At 34.6% G+C, this 10,314-nt stretch overlaps 1 protein-coding gene and 1 non-coding gene across 3 annotated transcripts in view; one reads left to right on the top strand and one right to left on the bottom strand.

Moving 5' to 3' along the window:
• Nucleotides 1-10,314, bottom strand: part of LOC102678389 (sestrin homolog) — a 140,092-nt gene that overhangs the window by 73,056 nt on the left and 56,722 nt on the right. The gene's annotated exons all lie outside the window — the stretch shown is intronic.
• Trnak-cuu lies at nucleotides 2,774-2,846 on the top strand. The gene has a single exon. It is a non-coding gene; the product is annotated as a tRNA-Lys (tRNA).

Here is a 10,314-nt window from a genome sequence, read left to right on the forward strand (position 1 = left end):
TCCTATCTATTATAAAAATTTAAGAATTTGTACAAAAATTTCTGCGATAAAATATATGCCAATTAAATATATAAATTTTTTTTCTTTCTACACACATCCAATCCCGATCAAATTTCTTTCCTACATTCCCTATATATATATATAAGTATATATATTTAAAAATTAAATATAAAAAAACATTGCGTCGTTCGCACACGCGTTATCAAACTTACCAAACACAATATTGCAATTATCATTATAGCAATTCCATGCTCATTAAACGACAAGCATAATAACAAATTTAACAACAAATGCGCGATAATTACGCGATCTTTTTCTTTTTCTTTTTCCAATCTGAATCACGCGATTCGATTTCTAAAAAAAAACTAAGCCTCTACTTTAAAATTTGTTTCAATCGATCGAATAATTTTTCAAATTAATTAAATAATTTCTATCTGTGATTTCGACCCGTCTCCCGTGATCTCGTCGCGATCGATTAAGTAATAATAACAGCGGAGCGAGCGCGGCGCGTACAATGTTATGTTTATATATTGGAATTATAATATCGTTAATTACGCCGTTCTCGTTACGCCTTCTCGTGCCTTTTAAATAATAACAATACATGGAAGGCGCGCGATCGTTAATTTATTATTGTATTTATTATTGTATACACATGAACTCTATTAATCACGAGAAGGAGAGAATGACTCGTTCGCGGAAACGACGTATCAATCTAAGAAGAATGTTGTTTTTTTCATCGTATACGTGGATCTGAACACATTCGTAATGATCGATGAACGACTTTTTTAACGATCGATTTTTAACGATCCAAACGAACGCTCGAGAGAATTTTTGTGAAATGAGATTTATGCGGAGGATTAATAGTTTTGTCTGAAAAAAGAAAAAGAAAGGAAAAAATAAAAATTTATTCGATTTTTCGATTTTTCGAGAGACGAGAATAAAAGTTGATGTATAAAAATATCGATCGAGGCTTATTTATCGAATTACCAAGCAATTGAAGTTTGATTGAAAATGAAAAAAGAGAGAGATCTGTATTCTGCGAATTTAAAAAATTTTATCATAATAAATAAGCCTTAAAATTTATTTTTACATATCAATTTTTGCATTTGTTTCGAAGTGAATACCAATATATTAATACTTTGTATATATATTGTAAAATATACTGTATGATTATAAAAAGTATTTGTATTATTGTTTTATTTATTATATCATTTATTATATCATTACCGTTTTTTTTTAATTATTTAAATCTAAACCTATTAAATTTCATCAATCATTATTTCATCGATCTATTTTATTACAATGCGTTCAAATTTATCTCGAGAAAAAAAAAACTCGATTCAACTAACATTTCTCGAAACCAACACCACTGCCAATACTTTTATATCTATCTAACTTTATATAATTTGAACTTGTCAGTCATAAATAGGTATAAGAAAGAAGAGAAAGCGGAACACTTCGTGCAAGACGTGTTTTATAACACTTGCAGTCATTTATCTTAATTTTTCGACATTTTTATTTTTCTTTTCTTTTTTTTTTTTTTTTCCCCGTACCGTAATCTAGATTTATAATTTTACCTCTTTTAAAATTTCAATCGTAAACCAACCAACTCGCTTTGACAACCGATTAATTCAACTTTTGCCCACACGATCTCAAGCACACGTATCGAATCTAATATCTCGTTAAATTCAACGCATCTTTCTATCGATTCCAATAATAATAATAACAATAATAATATACTTTAATTATATTTAGCAATAAAATGCTATATTTTGCCCACACGATCTCAAACACACGTATCGAATCTAATATCTCGTTAAATTCAACGCATCTTTCTATCGATTCCAATAATAATAATAACAATAATAATATACTTTAATTATATTTAGGAATAAAATAAAAAAAAGAACGATATAATAACATAAAGTCGGGAAATAATCGACCATCGCGATACAATTCACACGACCCTACACTATAGCACCTATTTACACGACATCTCATCGCGGACTTATCTCATCTTGGATCGTATCGAAGATCCATTAGAAGCTCGTAAATACATGGTACATATGCGCGCACGTCGGAAAGCACGGTGATTAACCCAGAAAACCCGATGATCGTACATCGACCTGCGAGTGTACTCGCGGCGAGAGAGCAAGATACAGAGAGGAAGAAGGGGAAGCAGCCTGTTTCTAAGAATCTCAACGTGCTAGCGACCATCCCTTGGAGCCTTGCCAAGCATCGGCCTATCGCAAATATAGGCGGTTAATGCTCGCCTCACACCGAATCCTCCTCTCTCCCTCTGTTTCTCAAGGGGAAATTCATTGCTCCAAGACGTATCCGTGCCTCCTCTTTGATCGTGCTAGACGGTACGGTCTTTGATGTTGTTTCGATATTGTTACAATAAAAAGCTAAAAAAAAAAAAAGAAAAAATAATAATGTCAAAGAACCGAGTTCGTGATAAGGCGTTGTTATCAATCGTTTTTCTTAATACTTCTCTTTTAAGGTAAAGATACTGTCATCCAATGGTATTGTTTGTCGAGAGATAAAAGAATAAACAACGATTAGGCTCGTTTGATCAATTAAATCCTTGAATAAGCTTAGAAATATTGGCACAACGATTTCTTTGATCGGACCATTTCGATGTTTTTATACGCTTATCAGTATAAAAACCTTCTCAGATTTGTATTTAACGTTAATTGTTAGAAGCCATCTTTTCCGAGGATATTTGAGAAGAAGGATTCCCAAGAGAAAGGGTGCTCGTGTTGGCAAGGTGGCCCGGCTAGCTCAGTCGGTAGAGCATGAGACTCTTAATCTCAGGGTCGTGGGTTCGAGCCCCACGTTGGGCGACGCCAAATTTCTTTTTTTTCCCTTTAAAAATATCGAAAAATCACGCAACATCGATCCAACGAGATATATAACCCTGAAGATTTCAATTCCATCGATACACGTTCCAGATAGATTTGATCTTCTTCTCGTTTAAGATTAATTTTGCAATTGCATTTTAATATTTGTTATATTTTCTATAAAATTTCAACCACGAATCATTGACTTATATATTTCAAAATTTGCATATGTATTTGACTCCTGTTTCATTTTATTTATTAAAACCGATATCTCGATAAAAATCGATGCGATTTCCGTCCATTTTCCGAATCGAATCGAATCGTCTCGGTAATTTTCCCGATCTGAAACAGGAAATCGATGTAATGTAAATAACAAAAATCATCGTAATCTTATCAGAATCGAGAGGCACGCGAAGGTAACGATTCTTACACGTTCGATTCGACGAGAAAAAAAAAAAAAAAAAGGCACACATTGACACATCAGCAGCGTGACAAATCCGATTTCGTCCGATCGAAATAACCAGACGCGATGGCGTGATGTAACACGTTCGTGCGTTACATACGAGATCAGACATTTCTTCGAACGCGTCACATTCGTGGGATCCTTTAATGGATCTCCCTTGATCCTCGTGCTTGCCTAATATTATCCCAGAAATTGGATAATAAACCCTATTTACCAATTAAGCAAGCATTCTGTCGTTTCTCTTCTATGAGAGAAAAAAAAATAATATAATAATACATTCATTTGTTAAAACTTGTGTAATTCTAATTCTGACAGACGAATGATTTTCTTTCTCGATCCTGCTTAATAGCTCAGTTCGAGGAATTCTAATTAATCTAGATTCTAACTAAGAAAATTTCATTATGAAAAATAATTGTTTGTAAAATTTGTGCACAAACTGTATTATAAAGGATAACACGTGAATGGATCTCCACGTTTGATTGATGATATTTCAATATCGTAATAATATTAACCAAGGAAATTTTTTTTTACGATGGAAAATTACTGTAAAATAAATCAACGTGTAAATAAAACTCGTAATAATCCACAAAACAGCTGCGAACGATCGAGAATCAAGATTAGATCCGTGATGGATTATACTTGGAATGTTGCATGAATGTCACAAGATCCGTGGATAAAGAATTTTTTCTTTTTCTTCCATTCTCATTCTTCCGGACAATTTCTTCGGAATTATGATTCACTGTGATATTTATCATCCAGATTCACGTCACATCATTGCATATTATTACAATAGCATGATTTCTCTCTGAAAGAATGTCTCACGCCACCCCTACGCTTCCTGTTACGCCTATACAACTATCAGAAACATTCGATTATATCATCCCTCCCCTCCATTCAATAAACATATATCCTCCAATAAAAAAAAAAAATCTTCCAATATTCGAAACATTCTCTCGCGAATTAAAACCAATCTTCCTTCCTTCCCTCTATCTTGTAAGAAACAAAAAAGAAAGAAAAAACAACAAATCTATCTTGATTATTCACTTCCGTAAAGGTGTAAAGACCCCCTCCTCCTTCTCCCCAAGCAAGAGAAAAGAAGGGAAGAGAAGAGAAGAAGAGTTCGGTCAGGACAGGTGCGCAGAGGCGGTGAAGAATGTTCCGAGAGGGGTGGAGGAAGAGGTTCGAAAGAAGAAAGATGGAAAGAGGGGAATGTTGAATAGGTGAGGTGAGATCGAAACGGTGCGGAATAGAAGGCCGGGGTGCCAGGTGTTTCGGAAAGTTATTTTTGATTGCAGTTCCGATGCGAGTACGTGCAGAGGGGGATAGGGCTGGTCCACGGAGTCGTGTATTTTTAGGTGGTGCACGGCATGCGGCACACCACCGCAACGTTTTCGACACGACCCGAAATAAAGTGTTTATCGAACTCGCCTCGCGCGAGTGTGTGCATGCGGATCGTAATCAACAACGTCCCTGGCCGGCGAAAGTAGATCGGTTTACGGTATCGTGTAGGGAGACAATGCGTAATTAATAGCCCGTGACTCCTTCCGCTTCCTATCTCTGATGTGCAACAACACATCAGAGAATCTGGTCGGGAACGATAATTTGAAATCGTTATGCGATGTATACCATCATCGTCACAAATTCGTCATTTGTCAAGTGGGAGTATCTGATGTATTTAAAATCAATTAAATCGTGTGCGTTTTGGATTGGGTAATAATTTCGGTTATGGAAACTTGGAGAAAGGATAGTAATGTGATGCATCTAAGAGAAACGAAAGATTGAGTTAATTGCTGACTCTCGCTACTGTATTCGACTAAATTGTTGTAAATGTTTTATGCGACGATATATATATACGTATATTGAACAATCGTCACGAATAATCTAACTGTATTTCGAATATTTTGTGTTTTTTTTTTTTTTTGTATAAATGCATGAAAAGTATCTGGTTGTAACTTTCTTAAAAATTGGAAATAGAAAAGGAACAGAAATCGTGGACGAAAGAAGAAATTCTAGAGCGTGGTAATTCTTATAAATATGAAATGATTAATTAGCCTAGAAAAGTGCGTAGAACGGAAAATAAAATTCTAATCCGAGGAAAAAATTTTTCCCGCGCAACAACCTAATATTTTTTTTTTTTTTTTTTTTTGGTAAGATATATAAAGAGATTTTTAAAGAGATTGGATTCATGAATATTTAGACAAGAAGGCCAGAAATAGGGTATTCCAATCTCTACTATCTGTACGGATAAATTTTTACAAGTTTCGAAAAACAGAACGATCACTTACCCCACACGTGCTAATTCCAACATTCGCCAACATTTTTGTTCATCGAAGCGTTTAAATTCTAAATTGTGTATACATGTATATATATATATATATTTATACCCGTATATTCCTCATCAATAAAACATCTAAATCCACGTAATGACCACCTCCACAACAACGCTATCACATATAATTAAGGATCGATTCCGAGAATATAACAAACGAGAATATAACAACTAACTGGTGTAAAATTAACCGTAAAAATGATAATCAGATATTGCGTTAATAATAGTATTAGACGACCTTACGTATAAATCAAAAGAGTCTGCAAAAATACATTTTGCGAATTTTTACAAACTTAAGAGAACGTGTTCGACTACACGTTCAACTAATAATGACGAGAAATTATGTATCTAGGTCATAGTGCTCGCACCAATATATAAATAATTAATTCTATAACATTTGCAAAATTATTTTACCGTGCACATTTCAATTATCGTAATTTTTTTGTTACGATATATGTAAAAATAATAATTTTTCTTTCCTACACGCGTATCGTTTATCCGAAAGAAATTAATGCGTAGTACGAGAGGTCATTCTGCATCATAACGCGCAGGTATCTCTGCTAATTGAAATATATATATATATCAATTTTGTTTGAATATATTTTGAGCACTTTACAATCTATTTTTTTTTTCTTTAAGTATTTCTCGAAGCACTGTCTTGCGCAAATAAAAATGATAAGAAAAATTGAAAAGGAAAAGATAAAATAACGACAGATATGAATAATAACGTAACATATTCATTCGCGTAAAAATATACCTAACTATATACGTAATACGAAAAATATTTGTTTGCCCCGATCGCACAAAATCCACAATCTAATCTGTAACTCTTGTATCAAAACGCGAAGACGTAAGGCCGTACACCAATTCGGATCCCTCGATTGACAGAGCGAGACGAATTACAACTGTTTACAGAGGCATACACACAGATAAAAATTGGGCTGGAACGAGAAGAAAAATTTCACGCACGTGTCCGAATCCCGACACGTTCGGAAGTGAGACAGAAGATAGAGAATACATAGAAAGAATGATCCTCGTGCTGTGGCCGACTTTATCTACGATTTATCGTGGATTGAGAAGAATTCACGGATGGTGGGCGGGTGTCGATGAAAGTTGCCACGGGGTCGACACGTGATAATGCCAGCCCATGAGCTTCGAGGAACGCACGTGTTCAAAGAGGTATGGCGAAAATGCCGCTCCAAAGTGGCCACGACGACACGGATGCCGTTTTGTAAACGCGTCCGGGTACAGCTATTTTCCGACTGTCCTAATTCCAACGTGAGACTGTTTGCCGGCAGATTTTGATGGGATCGAAACGGAAAACAACTTACTTCAGGACAGGTTATGCTTCTCTGGCGAGGAGAAAATATTATTTTGCAGATTGATTCTTTCTGATGTTATATTGTAAGATGGATATTAATTGATATTGATGATGTTAAAAAGTATAAACAATATTTAATTGCTAGTATTGAACCATATTAATATTTATTTAATGTAGTAATAATTTTAGTACTTCGATGATAAAGAGAATAATTCTTCGATATCAAAAGATCGGTGAAAAATTGATCCTAAGAAAAAATTTATCCTTGCCATCTTTTTTTAATTCAAATTTCTGAATATCGAAATGTATTAATTTTGAAATAACAGCCTATGAATTCATTTACACTAGTTTCTATACAATATACCAACATGTTTACTCCATGTTGTGCTCTGATGTACGTCATAATAACTGCACACAACATTAATTTTTACATGAGAAAGATATCGACTGTTCCAATTGTTACGTAATATGATCAAATAACTAAACCAACTTCAACTGTTTCAAACAAGTTTCCTTTTTATTCTCGACAATTAATCAATATCGTTGTACGCACAACGAGAAGATCAAGTTTGGCAGCCATCCATCCTATCAAGATATTATTATTTCTTGCTTAACAAATTCACAAGATGTTGGAATTCATATGTGACGCAACGCCGTGAATTCCAATATATTAAAAACAAACGTATAGAAGCGTGTAGCAACAATACGCAAACTGTTTTCGAGCTCCATTTGTATCAACTTGTTTGAAAACAAGTTGAATAACACGTAATAACGCAACAGGCTACTTACGAGGACACGTAGCGAGTTCACGTAGAGCGAGAGGCGAGATTTATCTACGACTGAATGACGCGTAAAATTTCTGGTATTTGTGTTGGATAGGACGGGGGAGGCTGAAAATAGTTGGCTCTGTTATTTCAATAAGTCTGCACAACGTTCGGTCACCAATGTAACGAGGCTTTCCGCGATCCTGTTGGATGGACTCCATTGTCGCGTATATTCAACCGACTGTGAAAATGGCCCCCTAAAATATTGCAAAAGGCACGTTTCCAATGCGTACGCGCGTACTTCGAAAAACATTGCGCTCACGCACGGTGCACGCGGACACAGGCAACGGGCGTAATAATAGAGACGAGAAAATTGATTGGCTTTCGGCTACGTGTTTTTACACGTAGATCCTAGGGTGGTAAGGGTGCAGTCCGAATTTATAGTCTCGGACCCGTTCTACTTAATCGCAGTGGGTTAGGTAGAAATAACTATCAGCATCAGAGACATCAAAGTTTCAATTTGGGATCTTTGGAATAATCTTAAGTAGAATGAAAATTAAAATAGCACGGTCGTTTCTTTATTTCTTTTCTTTTTTTTCTTTGGGTGGAGTTTTTTAACGATCCATTTATTCTGATTCCATCTCTTGTAATTTTCAAGGAGTTTCTTGACGAAATATCAAATCAAGCCAAAAAGAATACTTGAAGAAAGAAAAGAAAAGAAAAATTAAAAATTGAAATTCAACGATTTGCCACGCTTTTTGTTACGTGATCGCGATTATACATCAAAAAAATAAATAAATAAATAAATAAATAAAAATCGTATTTCTCCTTTCCCCTCTAAAAAAAAAAAAAAAGAAAAAAGAAACAAGCTCATCGATACACGTTCGAGCTTATAGCACACTCGAAATGGCATTGCACGCAATCGAAAATTCGATTAGCCGTTATACGGTCGCGTATGAATCATCGGCCAACGTTACAGCCGTTTCACGCTCTTCTAATCGCGACTGTAAAACGAAACACCGAAGAGAAGAATAAAAAAAGAAAAAGAAAAAGAAAAAAAAAAAGAAACGAAAGGAAAAAAACGAGCGGTCAGCGACGAATGACTCACATGGCCACCACCTCTTCTTCGTTGCAACGTTATTTCAGTGTCGACCGAGCGAAATGATAGGAGTGAAAGTGTAAGTATATGTACTGTTAACACGATGCATATCGCCTGATGCAATTGTTAATTAACCAAAATCGACCGACACGCTTCGAGCGTTTTGACCGAATCGAACAAATTTTGTCTGAGTCATTTTTTTTAATGAGGGGGAGGGGAAAATCCGACCGATTTTTTCTGATCTTTTGAACCACCGGAATTTCACGATAATAGTCGAGTGGACGAGTTATCGTGGACGATACGGATCGTTAATTAAGATAGATGGTAAGGATAACGAAAGAATTCGATTCTAATCTTTCATTGCTTGGTATCTTGTTACTCGATTGATCGAATTCGTGTATAGATAAAAATAAATTTCTTGTGTGAATTTTTTTTTTTTTTCGCCACGTGTCGAAATGATTTTCAGACGAAGGATCAGAGTGTAGTGGAAATTTTTGATTTTTAGTGGACGCCTCTATAATCGATCGAATTTTCGTGCTTCGATTAATCGTGGAATTTTAAAATTTCTTCAACGCGTAGAAAAAATTCCATTTTATCGTTCCATTGTCGATAATCTTAGATTACATCTGTAAAAAAGTATTCAAATGTACAATGGAGGAGCTGATTAATTAATCGGGCCATGCCAAGAAGCATTGTCTTCAGCATTATCCTTCACACTTTAAGAAACAAGTTTGTCAATGGCGCATCACGAAATTTGTTTACTTCGATTTTGTTGGCAATCCGAGGTAAATTGTTGGCTAAGGCTGATCGAGTACTCGGAAATTAGCACTATTTTAACCGTAAATGTTCGATTTCGCTCATGCATGACTTGTCGTCTACCTTGTTTTCGACCCGTGTGCGTATAGAGAAATGACGTCAAGGGAGCGAATAACAGGATCCATTTAAACAATCTGAAACTCGTCCCACTTGAATCAAAATTTCGAACGTAATATTGATAATAATTCTTCGAGTGTATTCAGATTTAATAAAAAAAAAAAAAAGAAAAATTCGATTCCTTTTTTAGAAAATTACTTATTGACAATTTATCGAAACAAAAGTTGTATTAATTATTTTCATCGTGTTACCTTATCATTTACACGAAGAATGAAATATATATCATAATTTTATTTTCGTTATCGGGGAATTGATCAAAATTTGTGTTATCATAAGTGATAGGATTTATTAGAAGACGATTTCGTTTAAGATTATTTTTTTGCGTTGTAACTTTATAATTCGCCTATTCCAGGTATGCACGAACGAATTCAAATACTCAAAAAAAAAAAAAAAAATATTTTCCTTATCTAAAAAACCGATATGGTAATAAAAACATTTCGTTAAAAATAACTATTAACCGATAGGTTAAAAGGAATTACGCGTACAATATTTGCCCAAAACTTTGGAATCATTTTCCTATTTATATTATAATTCTATCAATTTTTTTTTTTTTTTTTTTTTT

This window comes from Apis dorsata, unplaced genomic scaffold, assembly GCF_000469605.1.
Source record: "Apis dorsata unplaced genomic scaffold, Apis dorsata 1.3 scaffold_99, whole genome shotgun sequence".
Taxonomy (NCBI): Eukaryota; Metazoa; Arthropoda; class Insecta; order Hymenoptera; family Apidae; genus Apis; species Apis dorsata.